We start from the raw sequence: 14,090 nt of genomic DNA on the forward strand, positions 1-14,090 counted from the left end.
AGCTGACTAAATTTTAACTGATAACTTATGGCAAAGGGGTGGGATTAAATAAGTGTTTACTTCTTCCCACTCCCTTTCAACATGTAAATGAATCAGAATGGTAGCAATATTGAAATGCATTGACTTTTGTATAGTATATTTTTTCTCTCTCTTATTTTCTTTTCTAAATGTACCTGTATATTGTTTACATGTTTGAAATAAATTAACAATCAATTAATCAGTCAATCAAATGCTAGGCCAATAGAATCTACGTCACTACTCCACTACAGCAGGCCAGAGACCACACCGCCGCCACAGTGATGTGCTGTGGAATTTTCTTTGTTTGAAAGTGTTTTTTTGAGTGTATAAAAGAGTTCAGGGTGGTGTCCTTCTTCAGAAACCATTGGGTGTGTGACCTGAATGCTTTCTCCACTGCAGGGTTTTTTTTGTAATAAATTCACTTCAGAAACACGCTCTCCAGGAGTTTGCAGTTTGTTTAAAATATTTCACAACAATTTGGCGTCACTGAACAGGATTCCTTGAGTGAGTCTTGCTGAATCGTGGGCATGTGATGACATCCTGAGGAAAAAATTGCCTCAGTCCCACCGTTTTTGCCGCTGAAGACGTGCTTCAGCGACTCACACATGCGGGGATTCTGACGACCCAAGAGAGGGAAAAAGAGAGAGATTAACTGCAAAGAATCTGTAAATGGCGAGCTGTTTTTGATTTGAGGAGAATTTTCAACAAGTTTACAAGGGTGCACGGCTAAGAGTGCGTGGACTGGGGTTGCACGGATCTAGGATACGGCACTGGGATAATTTTAAACGCCCAATGAGTTGCGTTTTTTCAGTTGACAGTAGCATCTTGACTGAGTGCATGATCCTAGAGTATTCAGTGAAGGTGGGGGGTTCTTGTACTAGTTGTGCAGATTTATAATCTGGCGCTAGAAAATTCGCTAAGTTTTATTTCAGACACTCTACGAGTTGGTTTTCTTCAGTGAAACAGCACCTAAAGTGTGTGCGTGATCCTGGAACTTAACAAGTTGAATGGGCTGTTTTGGTGGGCTTTTAGCACTCTTTTCGCCAACATGCAAGCGAAGGAAGAAGAGGCCGCAAGGGGGATGCTCGTTTGCGATGGGAACTGAGCTCAGCCATACAGCAAAGAGAGCTGCGGACAGCGTGGCCCGTGGTCTGGGTGAAAATTCTATTTTTGATTGTGTAGTGAAGTAGATTTTGGGTAGGCTTTTACGTGCTGTCCCGCTAACGCTAACATCCATACCTCCCCAGTTGATAATTAGGGGCCTTATAAGAAACAGCTGTGCTTCACTACCATATGGAGGCATTTGGCATTCTTTCCCTGTCCGAGGTGGCCGAGAGGGTTAGGCAGCTAAGCACTGCAGAGTGGTTTTATTTCTTCAGGAAAGCTGCTCATTTTAGTATTGCCCTTTAGAGAGTGGTAAGTTGGACTCTTAGGCTATGTTCACACTGCAGGTCTTAATGCTCAATTCCGATTTTTTGATCAAATCCGATTTTTTTGTCTGCTTGTTCACACTACAAATAAAATGCCACAGCAAACGCGCTCTAGTGTGAATGCTCAAAGCGGCCCGCATGCGCAAAAGAAGACGTCACATATAACGCTCTGTTTAGACCCAGAGCAAACAATATTGTTTGACTGATGGCCCTTAATATAAAGACTTCGGACTTTACGTTTCCAATTTTTGCTTTAAGTTATTTTTTTATTTATATAATAATGTAAATAACCTAATAATGATCCTTATTGCTGTTTTAGACGAGCGGTGCTTCAAAGGATAGTTGCAGATTTCTGTCAGAATCTGCAGATTATACAGTACAAATAAAATGTTCACGTTTCTCCAACGTTGTCTTCCCAACAGTTTCACTAACATCTACACTGGATGGCCAGGAAGCGTTCGCGATGTCTTGTCGGGCGCTTCTCCGGCGCTGATAATTGGCGTCTGTCTTGTGTCAGTGACGTAAAAGACGGATTTAATGCGACATGACCGTTCAAACAGCAGTCGCTTTCTAAAACATTGGATATGTATCGGATTCAGTACCAGATACGAAAGTGACCCAGATCGGATTTTAAAATATCGGATTTGTGCCGTTCACACTGTCATACCATGATCGGATATGGGTCGCATAGGGTCCAAAAAATCGGATTTGATGTGCTTTCGCCTGCAGTGTGAACGTAGCTTTACACGTTGGTTATAATGTGGCATGTAGTAGGGTGGACCTTGACGACTGCTTCCCCTTGTTTTTTTTACAGGATCGTGCCACACTGCTGCTGTCTTGTTGTAGCCTTGTTGTTATTTTACAATCATTTATGAACTGGCCTTGACTGGCTCCTAGTTTTACAGGCTTTTTACTCTGAATTGTTTGTTATATTTCAATCATGCTTTTATAAAAAAGTGTATCTTACGGTGTATTTGTTCTTGTTTCGTTTATATCTCTTTTAATGACTTGTTTGATGTTTTATATGTTTTGTTGTTTTTTGCTTTAGTGGAGATATGGCTGCTTGCTGTGGGGCTAGGCACGTGAGGTGGAACCCCCCCTGATGCATGAGAATGTACACACTGGGAAATGGGTAGATTGCACCATTCAGATTGCAGTTAGAGTGACAGTGAAAGTTTGCAGTGAAACTACACGGGTGAGTAATTGGTGGCACCCTTGGGCACTCCTCTCTGTAGTATGCCTTCACCATTTTGTTTAGTTATTTTACTAGGGCAGCACCGTGGCACCGAGCCTTGTCTTTTTAATCTTTGTTTGTTAATAAAGTGTTTTAATTAACAGTCTTGCATTGTCAGCCCTGCTACCTTAAGAAGTTCTCTGATTTTAGAGCTCTATGCTTTTAGTAGTTTTTCCTAATAAATTTTGATTTGTAAAATTGACCTGCCTCACCTCTGCTTGTTAATAACGAGCCTGTGGGCTTTTGTAACTAGTATAACATTTGCATTGGCTATAGAAATCTCTCCTGGGGTGTAACTCCCTCCCCAGGTGGTGATGTCAACATCCTTTAGTCACCTTTACTCGTTATCCTCCATCGCGCACCACAATTGTATGGTCAAAAACATTTGTTATGGAATGGATGAACTACTGTATGTCATGAAATGGGGGGGGGGGGGGATGGTTTTCTTGAAAAGAGCTTACTTACCGTGAACTGATTTAAAAAGGGTGCAGGAGCAGTTAGAAAATAAAGAATGATGTTGCTAAAGAAAAAAAGTTAAATCATTTGATGTGCTTAGGATAAATGATGAACAGAAGTTTCTTAAAATGTGGAGAGAGAAAAGGGCAGCACTTAGGAGATGCCAAAACAAGATAGCAAAGGAGTTTAGGGAGAAGCAGCTGTTGCTAAACCCACAGCTCCACTGTCTTATATTGGTGACATTTTACCACCCTCTCCTTATGTTATTCCACAGGTAGCCCTTGTTACGGGTTCGAAATTGAGGACGAGAGTAAAACAATGATGGTCCAGAAGAGGTCGGTCAAACAATTGATTTTAATGAATGCACGCAGCGTGGAGAGGTGTAAACTGCAAAACATCAGTTGTACATCTCTACCCAAAATACACTCTAGATTGCTTTTATAACATCAGGGTATTGTAACGCCCCCTCTTGCGTTTACAATCACATAATTTGCATGTACAGAACATTCATGTATTTTAAGAGATAACTGCAGACACAGAAGTTCCCCTTTCTGGCATCCATCCAAATATGGTGATGATCTCAGGCCTTTGAGGTCCCCATGGACTTGTCCTCCTTGTGTCACCTGTAACTATAAGCTTTTAAGATGATAGATTTACCTCAACGATTTAAAGTGGTTATAACTGCACCTGTCATAAACATGTTAATATTTGATTATGATAACCCCTGTAATACAAATTATAACATCATGCCGACAGCTTCAATAAATGCTTTGATGAAATGATAATTAATGTAATGATAAGGATGCTGGTTATATACAGTTCAGCAGTAAACTAATTTCTTTAATTCTACAATTCCCTCTCTTGATGTCTCTCCCAGAGACATCACCACACCATTTCCTTGTGTCACTCCTCGACCCACTCTGTCACCTCTACATCCATTAATGGCATCATGGGCCCCGAAACCACCATTCCCAGGTCCACTGCCTTCGCTCTGACCCTCTCTAGCCGTCCTCTGAGTCAGCAAATCAGACAACCACCTCATGTCCTCTAGGTGGTCCAGTAATAAAACACCAGCTCCCACTTGAAAACACTTCATGCTTAAGTGGTCTCTGCTCCTTTTCTGGGTCCCTCTCTAGTGGAAATCTTCTCCTGTAAGGGATAAAAAACAAACAGCCTCTCTCTGCTACACCTTACTAACCTACTGTGTTCATCTAAGGTTACTGTCATTATTCAAAGTCGGTTCACAATATCATGTTCTGGGCTCTATCCATTATATTAACTTTACTTAATCTCAATACTCTTTATGTGTGTGAGCAACGCTTTTAGTTTTCTTAAACACAACCCGAGTAAAATACACACCATCCCCCTGTCAGCCTAAATCTCCGCTAGAAAGCACACTTCAAAATCTTCTATCAGGATTTACGCCTCTTTTGGCTTCAAGCATATACATAACATGCAAAAGTTACTGTTAATGCCAGTTTAGACAAGTTTCCATTATCTACAACATTTTGTTTCACCCGGCTCACCCTCACATGTTTCCTGTTCACTTATTGCATATTTATCTTTAACACCTTTTACCTCAGTAGTGGCTAAGCAGAAACAAAGCAACATGTGGTCCACCTTTACCCTGTAAAATAAATCTATATCATGTTTGTGTCTGTAATCATGTTTTCCATTCATTCATTACACTCCACGCCATTCCTGCAAGTTAGGAGCTATAAATTTTCAAAGCTACATCAAGTCCAGGCCTTCGGCCTCGCCTATATTTAAATCATGTGTGTTTGTAAGCGTGCATGCAATTAACCTGCTATGTTCTCATCTTCCCTCAACATGTATCACCTGGACACTCTCACCAGTGAAGCTTAAAACCCTTGACCGCTTGTTTATATAGGGAGTTCCTCTTTTTGTGTCTATATTTATTAATATGCCTTGTGCACTAAAACTTCCTGTTTTTCAGTCTGGCTGAGCACTTGGTTGTGAGTAAAAACTGGCCTCTACAAGCCTTCATTATTAAAATACATAAACAAGATAATGAGCAGATACACATTAAAATATTTCATATATACAGAGAACAAAAACCCCCAACAATCTTGTGCCCCCTTCTGAGCAAGCACCTTGGCGACAGTGGGAAGGAAAAATTCCCTTTTAACAGGAATAAACCTCCGACAGAACCATGCTCAGGTACGGGCAGCCATCTGCTGCGACCGCTTGGCGTCAGCTAACAGAGACTTCTTTGAACAGAGAGACCTAATATTTAATAATCCACATTTCACTATTTTGTTCTTCGGTTCAGATTTGGATTCTGTATTGTTCTTTATTTATTATTATTTATATTTAGATTGTTTATTGCTAGTCTTGGTTTGTTATTGTCTGTTTGGGAGCTGACATGGTCTCTATGGATAAGGGTCTTTGGCGGGAGAGAAGCTCCAGAGAGGCATCTTTCATGTTAAACACTAAAATATAACAAAAGAGATCTCCTCAACGTGTTGTATATTTTTAATATTTCCTTATTATTTTGTCATAAAATAAATCAACCAAATAACTTAAGCTGTGTGACAGCACCTTGCGTTTACGCCGGGCTGTGAACTGCCCTGAAGCTACACCCCCTTTTACCCCATTTAATTTCTCAATCTTACTTTAAACTATTCCTGACCTTCTCCTTCTCTCATCTGATCATCTCAAGCACGTCCTGTACCAAATTTGCTTCCTCTTTTCAAGTCCCACATTTAATTACAAGCTCTAATACATTTGCCCTATATGGCTGTTCCGACGTGTTTCCTGTCAACTTAACAGAGTTATTCTCAAAACTCAGAGCTGAGGTTCCCCTTTTCTAAGTCTGTATGTTCTACAAGAGAGCAAGTCGGTAAACAAGTTTATCATCACAAAGGTTGTTAGGTAAAGGTCACGTAGACATTTGCTTAGTAACCCTAAAACAGCACATTTCATGTAGCTAATCGCATATATTAACACCCCCCTTTTTGTGACACATCTCATGTGTTACAAACTCAAAATCCTTCACTCAAGTTAGGGAATTAAAACAAAAGTTAATCATATCATATTAGGTATAGATGCTCCGGGCCTTCAAACCTGTGTTTAAGGAATGAAATCAAATTAATCATCATGTCAAAATCCCTTCTTGGCTCCATCCACAGCCTGCATCCTTGAAACGTCCTATAAACAAAAGCCTGTGTGTTAACCAGAACATCACCTTTTATACTCACTTTCTCCACTTATGATCCAACCTGTGTTATAAAACAAAACTTAAAACATAACAATTATCAGTCATGTGTCCAACCTTAGTCCAGTCTTTTGTCAGTGTCCAGTCGGTCCAACCTATGGTCTGCCTGGTCCGTCCATTCACCTGTCCATTCCCACACATTCACTCACACGCATTAACATCGGGTGTTGGTTGACTTCCGCACAAATAATCAGATTTACCACCTTCAGCAAACTCAGTTTATTTATATAATCATTTATTTTCTTTTTACTCGTTTCTTAAGAAAATAGTTCTTTATACTTTTGGACTGGATTGGCTCGCTGCAATCCTCTTAGACAGGGACCCACAATCTGACCCATTGTAATTCGGAAAAGGTCACCTTACTTTTTGTTTTCCTGAGACTATTGTCGGCGCCGTTATTCATTGTTGTCTTTTGCAGGCCTGCTTAGAACAAAAATGAGAAAAAAAGAGAGCTGAGTATTAGCTCATCAAAGTACAAAACAAAAGGTTTTTTCTTTATAAGTGCACTGTTACAAAACCCCTTAAACATGTCCATGTTTATTAAAATCCCTCTTTAAAAATAAAACAACAACCTCAAAAATCTTCAACAATCTTAAATTTCACCCATAGAACACACCCAAAACGTAAAAAGCTACACCGTTTCGTACACAATATCCCCCTTTAAGCACTTTACCAAACTCACATTCAACCTAACATATAAGCACGTTCTCACAATATGTCAACACTAATTTATAAACCTCTTAATCAAATTTTCACCTCGTAACAGTCTACTTCTCCTCTAAGGTCTCAATCACACACACAGCAAGCTCCTCTGTCCTCACTCACATAAGCTCCCCCAACTAATTCGCATACTGAATCACATCTCAACAACCTAACTTGGCAAAACAAATACATGTTTAAACTTTATCACATTATTCAATTATTTTCATTTTCTTCCTATACTAATCACTTGTTGTTATCAATCAGTGCAAGAGCACTCCTAAGTCACCCTTTTAAACTACTTCAACCACTTTATTAAACATTCACACCATTCTATCACTCATACAAGTAGCAAGCCGATCTTCATTGCGTATGTTTGTGTGTGCTATTTTGCATATATGGCTTCACAATCTCACAGACACTTTCCCATTCTCCAATTAAAGAGTCAGTTTTCTCCGTCCCCCAATCACTAACCCAAATTTTACTTCCCCACCTTAAATCACAGCCCTCCTGATCTTCCGCCACCAGTTAGGGCTTGCTGTCAGCTTCCTGGACACTGTAAACAATTCAACCAGAAACTTTCCTTAACATATCCATTCATGTTAACCTGTACTTTCTTCAGACTCCTGCATCTGGAGAATTGGTCCGGGTCTGCTTTACTCCTGAAAATAACAAACTAAGACATTTGCATTATTATCACGGGTGCCTAAACGACCCACTAAACCACCCATTTCTCTTTTTCTAGTCAAAAATACCAATTATGTCATGTATGTAAGCGTGTTCTTCCTTGCGTTATGTGGTCATGTAAATGCAGTGTACGCTGTTTTCTTCATTGCATGCCAGGTGATCATCTTAATTAAGTGTAAGCAGTTTCTTCATTGCATGAATGTAAGCTGCTTCTTCATTGCATCCTTATGTATTCATTGCATTTTCATGTATTCATATTTAATTTATGCATCTTTTCACTGAGCTCTACATTCAAACTACCTCACTTCTGATTCGTTTCGAAAATAATCTCACATGTAACAGTTTGTATATGTGTGTTTTCTATTCATTAATATAATTGTCAGTTATTTTGATTATCTTTACCTTTTGTATTGTTTACCTCTTTGTTGTGCTGTGGTGGACATCCCTAAAACCTCAAGAGTCCAGCGTTCAACTTCAACCCAATCATATCCTATATGCTCGCAGTCAAACTTGTCCTGGTTCACCTGACCTTGGTCCCTCTCTTCCCACTGTCCTGTTCGGCCTTCAACGCAAACACAGTCTGTTTCTTCTCTGTCTTGATCTTTCCGTCTTCTTCTTTTACGTTAAGTTCCAGTCTGGCAAAATACCACATTCAGTTCCTTCGCCTCAGTGCCCCCCAGTCATTTGACACTGTTCTTGACCAGCCTCCAGTTCCCCCTGCATATTTTATCATGGGGTTTCCTCCATTCTGCTTCTGGAGTCGTCAGTCAATCTTATTTTCATTTACTCTCTTGTTCTTCTCCAGCCATCTTTCAGTCTTCTCTTTCAAGCATGGCAAACATGAAACTCAGTGCCCAATGCTTTTCCACAGTTCTTTATCCCACTGTTCAACTGCCCAGCCTGTAATTCACAGTACATGTTGCATACATGCTGCTGCTGGCGTCGTCAGTGTTAATAGTTCGGTTCCTTTTGTCTGCTGTTGATCCACGATGTTCTGTCGGTCTTCATCAGGAGATTAGCTGGCCTTTGAGCTTCTTCTCAGAGTCAAGGACAAAGTGCCAGGTGAAGCTATAATTTTAAGCCAAAGAGTGGCCTGTTTTTCCCAATTGTGTTAATCTATGCTTTTGCTGCTGTGCTCAAGGGTTCCGGGTTTAGAGACGTTCACCTGTATTAACACACTAAAGCATATAATTAGTATCATATTCATTGTTTATCTTAAAACCTCCCTTTTGCTTCATCTGCCCAGAGTTAACTCTCTCTCTCGACTCTGGGTGCACACTTGTCACCGTGAGCTTCCCTTTTATGGGCATGCATTTCCTGTCCCAGACACACACACGGTTTCCTGTTTCTACAGCTTCTGCAGAGACTTCTTTTTAATTTCACAGTCTACAAATAATCAGTAATTCTACTAAATCTTTATTTAAAAGCAATATGCCTTCATTTCACTCACACACATTTTAATAGCGCTCTTTCACACATCAGGACAACTAACACTTCTCCACACACATCACCATTCTTTAGGTCAGTTTTGTAGCATCAGTCACACAATCATTTCTTGAGTGGGTGTACTAAGTGCATATACTTATGTGTTTTTAATCAGCGTCAGTGGGATTTAGATTTCTATCCTGCCTACAGTATAATTCCAGGGCCCGAAATATAACAATACGACTACATGCAAAATCTAATAATGCTTCTTCTGATCGCCTTATTACTGAAGTTACTAAAAAGCCGTAATGAATATCTGAAACCACAGCGTGACATCGACAGGTTACGTCATAAACATCCCCTGTCCATGTATATTCAACTACACAATACCCTGAATCCAACATGTGTATTTACACAAACTGTTATAAAATGTTAGTCAAAAAACACGGTGTGATTACAAAGAGTCAATAAAACACAAGTCCTATTACTTTCAACAAGTATTACGTCGTTCAAGGACGTGTTAAAGCAAAACCCATACTCCAATTCTACATGTATCATAAAGTAGTCCTCGTATTTAACAACCGTAATGCCAACAAAGTAGAAATAAAAGCAATTCTTCCCTTAAAACACCAATACAAGTCGTCCTTAACCCAGGCTCTGCAGTCAGTCATTAGCCACTCATTAGTAAACAGGAAATGTCACTCTAAATAAGTCACAGGCATCTCATTTACATAGACACAGACACACTCTCAAAATAACCAGCCTGCTGCAGTGCCCGTGGCAGACAGAGCCTATATACAAACATAGAAATTATAACACAGAGACGTCTGATAAATTAAATAATATTTACAAGGCCTTAAATTGCACAACCTACATAATTTAGACAAAATTTGAATTAACGGTCCAACCGATAAACTCCCTGAGTTTTTTGTGATCAATTAACCATTCTCGGCCCCGGGCCGTGGTCACATATCTAATGCCCTAACACAATTTAAAAGCGTTTCACGCCCAAGTTCCGAACTTTGCTGACCAAAAAAGTGCAAACCACCGTCCCGGACGGTAAACTGACCCAGTCAGTAGCCTATTTAGGAGGTTCCCAAGTTCTCCACGAAAGCCAAGTCGGACTATCCCTATCCAAGGAAAATCCCAAGCGTCCCCAGGAAATTTGGAGCGTCACCTCCGAGAAATGCACTTCTTAGAACTCCCAGAGTTCCGTTCTACAGAAATTTAATTACTTTAAAGACACCCCACAAAACCACAAAACCAACCACATTGGTGTCCAAGCCCGGCTTTATATTCAATTGAGACTTTAATGTCACAAACACTTCGCCAATAACCTATAACTCTAAATTCACTCTGCAGTCCAACTGCTTTAAATACACTTATTCTCTTTACTCTTTACTTATTTTCTCTTATTCTCTTTACTCTTTACTTATTTTATACTTCATTATCATTACTTCAACTTCCATTCTCATGAGATTTTCACCAAAATCAAAACAGACCTTTACCAGTAATGTCAGTGAGTAGACTTTTAATTTTGTAATAGTCAATCTGGCACAGTTTGGAAATAATTCAACAGGTAGTGCCTTACCTTTGAATAAGCCGGCTTATGTCAACTCACTTCGACCACTGACTCGTGTCTGCCCGTTTGAGCACCTCGGACCCTCTCGGTCTCAATCTCCAACTTTCTCCCCCTCAACCCTCGGCCAATGCACCAAATGTTACGGGTTCGAAATTGAGGATGAGAGTAAAACAATGATAATCCAGAAGAGGTCGGTCAAACAATTGATTTTAATGAATGCACGCAGCGTGGAGAGGTGTAAACTGCAAAACATCAGTTGTACATCTCTACCCAAAATACACTCTAGATTGCTTTTATAACATCAGGGTATTGTAACGCCCCCTCTTGCGTTTACAATCACATAATTTGCATGTACAGAACATTCATGTATTTTAAGAGATAACTGCAGACACAGAAGTTCCCCTTTCTGGCATCCATCCAAATATGGTGATGATCTCAGGCCTTTGAGGTCCCCATGGACTTGTCCTCCTTGTGTCACCTGTAACTATAAGCTTTTAAGATGATAGATTTACCTCAACGATTTAAAGTGGTTATAACTGCACCTGTCATAAACATGTTAATATTTGATTATGATAACCCCTGTAATACAAATTATAACATAATGCCGACAGCTTCAATAAATGCTTTGATGAAATGATAATTAATGTAATGATAAGGATGCTGGTTATATACAGTTCAGCAGTAAACTAATTTCTTTAATTCTACACCCTACAAGTGATGAAGGCTGACCCCAATTTGAACTCCTGTCCTCCCAGACCTCTCCATCAGCAAGCTCAATCACCGCCGCAAGGACAGTAGCTCCAGGGCCCAGTGCAGCCTCTCCACCAGCAAGCTCAAACGCAGCCGTTTGATGGCCCAAGATCACCACCTCCATCTCTACATCCACTAAGACCTCCGTCGCCACCTCCACCTCCACCAAATCCCCCACTGCCACCAAGTCCCCCACCTCCACTACGGCCCCTATCTTCGCTCTGGTCCCTAGGCAATGGAAGGCAGCAACCGGCGAAAGAGACCTTTGGGTCCAAATGGTGGTGCCGGAAGCGGGAGGCGGCCGAAACTGCCCGACCCCCAAACATCCCCAAACCCCTTTTTAGTGGTCTTCTGACACTGATGAAGACACGCCCACTGAGGCGGATGGGGATGGCAGTGACAAAGATGACAAGGTTGAGGTGAAAACTGAAAATTCAGGAGGCTCGAGAAACCGCCGGAGATGCGGGAGCAAACTTCGTGTGCAGTTGCCGATGGTCAAAGTGTCAGGGCCAGCTGGGCCCATTTTTGGTACACAGACCATGGACAGCTTCTGATGTGATGGCGGCTATGGCTCTCCTGCTAGACCCAACTGCTTCCGCAGCAAAGTTTGACAAGCAGTTGCTCATTTTCTGCCAGGAGCTGGAAAGACACCTAAAGAAAGCTCCAGCCGATCCAGGAGAGAAGGACAACCGCTGCCCAAGCGAAAACCTGTAGTGATCCCATATGTGTCAGGAGTATCGGAACAGTTGAGACGCATTTTGTCTAAACACCGGGTCTCTGTGGCTTTTAAATCCCAAAACACGCTGCGCCAAAAATTGGTCCACCCCAAGGTTCGGGTCCCCCGACACAAACAGAGTAACATAGTGTACGCTGTTAAGTGCCAGGAGGATTGCCAGGATTTATACATCGGGGAAACCAAACAACCTCTGGCGAAGCGGATGGCACAACACAGAAGAGCTACCTCGTCAGGCCAGGACTCTGCAGTCTATTTACACCTACAGGCCAGTGGACACTATTTCAATGATGAGGATGTACACATCCTGGACAGGGAGGAACGCTGGTTTGAGCGCGGAGTCAAGGAGGCCATTTACGTGAAAAGGGAAAGACCATCTCTGAATCGAGGAGGGGGCCTAAGGGTACATCTGTCACCATCTTACCATGCTGTGATTGCAGCCATTCCCCAACTCTCTGTGAATGGTACTCATGGCCATTGATCAGTGGGTTTTGGTCAGTGGTTGTTTATCAATGGTCATGAGAATTTGCATAATTATGATTAAGGAACTCACCTCCCAGCCCATTGCTCCTTCAGTCATTATGCAAATGTACTGTTTATAACACTAATGCAATGAAGCTATGCACTCTGTTTTGAAATCTGATTCTCTCACGCTGGTTTGCGTGTGAGAGGGAGATTCACACATTCCATATCTGGATCAGGGATCGTTCAGAGGGAGAATTTCACCACACCCCTGTCTTGCATTGATGAGCAGGATTTTTGCTCAAACTTGGATTTTTGCAGTTTGACCTGTGCCCAGTTAATCTGCTGGCCAAAGATCTCATGTGTAAATTGGACAAAAATTTGATCTCCATTCGTAAAGGTATCACAATACTGCAAGTAAATTGTGACCACACAATGGTGAAATACAGCCCAGCCATCCCAGCGTTTGCTTATGAGTGGAAACTGGGGAGTGGGCCGGTGGCTGAGCACTTTGTGCAGGCGGTAAAGCTTTGTATGTCTCCAGAGCATTGTTTTATGACAGCTGTAGGCCTACACTGTATGTCGTATTTCTCATCACAGGGGCCTGATGACAGATATGAGGAAACATGGTATTGTGTTTTAAAAAAAAAGACAAGTTAAATGTAAAGTGTATGTTTTGGAGCTCCACATTTGCTGCGCTTACGATTACACTTACTGAAAAGCAAAAGAAAGTGTTTCTTATGGATGCATTCGCCCCACATATTTCCCAAGATGTGGGATTGTTTGTGCAACAGTGCTTGTGACTGGTAGGTTACAGAGGACCCCACAGCGCTATTCTCCCCCAAAATTGAAAGCCTGCAAGAAAACTGTTGTACACAGTCCATTGTGTCCACTCAATTGTGCTAGTGGACATAACTGTCTCGGAGTGTTTGTTTCAAGCAGCACCATCTGCAGATCTGTCACACCCACTGATGACAGAGGTGCCTGATCGCCTCCGGGCTTCATCCAAATATGATGCAGGACTGATTAACAAATGTGAGCCTGTGGTGATAACTGCTAAGTCCTCTTTTCGGCCATGCCAAAAATGATTCCCTCTGAAACAGAAAGCTATAGAGTTTCTCAATCCTGTTTTTGAATCACTGTTAAAAGCAGGATTGATTGTTCTCCAGTTCCCACTCCACTGTTCCCTGTTCTTTTAAAATAAATAAAAAAAATTAGGGGAACCTATTGAATGGCGTTTTGTACAGGATTTACAGGCTGTAATTAAACCTGTGATTCCTAGAGCCCCTCCAGCCCCGAATCCCCACATGATCTTATCTCAGATCCTTTCAGGCACCATGTCTTTCACTGTTGTTGATCTGATAGCCAATTCTGGT

The sequence above is a fragment of the Pelmatolapia mariae genome, linkage group LG1 (assembly GCF_036321145.2).
Source record: "Pelmatolapia mariae isolate MD_Pm_ZW linkage group LG1, Pm_UMD_F_2, whole genome shotgun sequence".
Taxonomy (NCBI): domain Eukaryota; kingdom Metazoa; phylum Chordata; class Actinopteri; order Cichliformes; family Cichlidae; genus Pelmatolapia; species Pelmatolapia mariae.